Genomic DNA, 2,141 nt, shown 5'->3' with positions numbered 1-2,141 from the left:
TCATCTTGGTCCTCTCTGTTCCCCTGAGAATGAATGGGTCGCATTTTCCTGATTCTAAGTATATCAGGTAATTTTGGATTGTATCCTGGATATTATGCATGTTATGTTGTAGGCCCTCTGGATTCTGTTATATTCCTCCAAAGAGTGTCAGTATTTTTGTTAGACTCAAACTGCACACTCCTGCAGTGAGTGACAGCCCAAATCCCAGTCCACGTCAATCCTGCTTTGAATCTGCCCCGAGCATTCACAGTCCAAGAGTCAACAAGACACTAAGCCTGAATTTATACACATAACTTGGGTTTCCTGTCCTTGGAGCTATCGTTTCCAGGTCTACCTTGCTTTTCCAGAAGCTCTGTCCTCTGATTCTTCAGGCTAGTAAGACAGCTGGTTTTCTACCTGAGTTTTAGCTACCTGGTACTGTGCTGGGGCTACAGTTCTCAGGTTAAAGTTGTCAGAAAACAAATAAAAGAAACTCATCCAGTGTCGGGCTCTTGCAATTTTCAACGCCTTCCAAAATCTACCTGCTTGTTTTCACTCTCTGGAGCTGTCAAATAGCTGGATTTTTTTTTTTTAATCTAGAATTTATAGTGACCTGCAGGAGGGCTTGTCTGTTAGAAACTTGCTCTACCATACCAGAAATAGAACTTTTACCTCTTCCTTTTTTATAGAATGAAACCTATCATATTCTAGGACTAAAAGTGGGAAATCCCACCCCACCAGTTAGGTCAGCTAAAAAGAGGCAGAGACCCAGGACAGTCACAGTCAGAGAAGGCCACATTTTATAAGTCCAAAGGGCTCCTAGAAAAACAAAAAGGAGGGATCAGTTGTTCCAAAGGGAAACACCTAGGTCATCTATGTAGCCGTCTCCCTGGGAACCAAGGCGCCGAGTGGTTCTGCAACTTAGTAGGGCTGAGGTGCAGAGGCCCTGGCCGCCAGACCCTCAGCTAAGCCTCTACCACTTGCAAACCACGCAACCTCTAGTAAACCAATCCCACCTTGGAACCAGCACCCTCAATCTGCCTGCAAATGTTCCCAGTCTGCAAAGTTTCCTTCTGGAAAGAAAAGACTTTTCACTGTTCATACGATTCTTTTTTCCCCACCTTAAAAAATATTACTGTGTATCTCTGTAAACCTTTCAATTCTGCACCACATGAATTCCATATCCAAACAACAAGAAAAATGTAAAAAAAAAAAAAAAAAAAAAAAAGCAAACCCAAAAAACAAAAACCAAAACTGGTCACTGCAAATGCTACCACCTTACAGCCTTTTGAAAAGCAACACCTAAAACACATTTCTATACTCTCTAACCCTGGAATTTGGCTTTGGGGAGTCTTTCCTAAGCATGCACAAAGAAAACAAGCTCAACATCACTCATCAGCAGACTGATTAAATGGCTTATGGTTCATCTGTGGTTTTGGAATTTGATGCGCGAGGCACTGACAAGGATCTCCAAGACATACTGAGAAACAAACATGTTGCTGAAAAATAGTTATTTATGAATATGCATCATGGTAGCTAGCGCTGAGCAATTTCTACTCAAAAGAATGAATTAATTCACTTAATCCCCACACGTTTGAGGAATGTACTACTCTCACCCCCATTTTACAGACGGGGCAGCAGAAGTACAAAAAAAACATCACTTTCCCGGGGTCACACGGCTAGGTGGTAGAGTCTAGGTTTGAACCTGGAAGTCCGGAAGGACTGACTCTCAACAGTTGCCAGAGGTGACCTCCAGGAGTACGTATGGAAGGGGATACAGCTAACATGTCCAAAAAGCATCTCGTGTTTCTCTCCAAAAAGAGTTTAGCTGTGAAATCAGCTGCTCCTCTTCTGTGGCTAACATTGAGCTGACAGGCTGCAGGAAGAAGCGCAGAGGCGCCCTTTTACTCTTCGGGCTTGTAGATTGCTTGAATGTTTGAAAAGCTTAGAAACAAAATCTACCTGCCCTTCTGGACCCGGTTGAAGACCCTCTCTCAGCACCTGGGCCTGAATGTTTTCTAGTGTGAAGGCGATGCCCGAATCTCCTGGTTTTCACCGAGCTAACGAGAAGCAGGGCCACTGAGTACCAATGTCCACTGAGCATCCTGCAGAGAAGCCTCCCCAGTCAGCCCCCATTACAGCGCTTACTTGCGGGGTGAGGC

Source organism: Propithecus coquereli, unplaced genomic scaffold (genome assembly GCF_000956105.1).
Source record: "Propithecus coquereli isolate 6110/MARCELLA unplaced genomic scaffold, Pcoq_1.0 Scaffold42, whole genome shotgun sequence".
In the NCBI taxonomy this organism is placed as follows: Eukaryota; Metazoa; Chordata; class Mammalia; order Primates; family Indriidae; genus Propithecus; species Propithecus coquereli.
Note: the sequence above shows the minus strand (reverse complement) of the source record.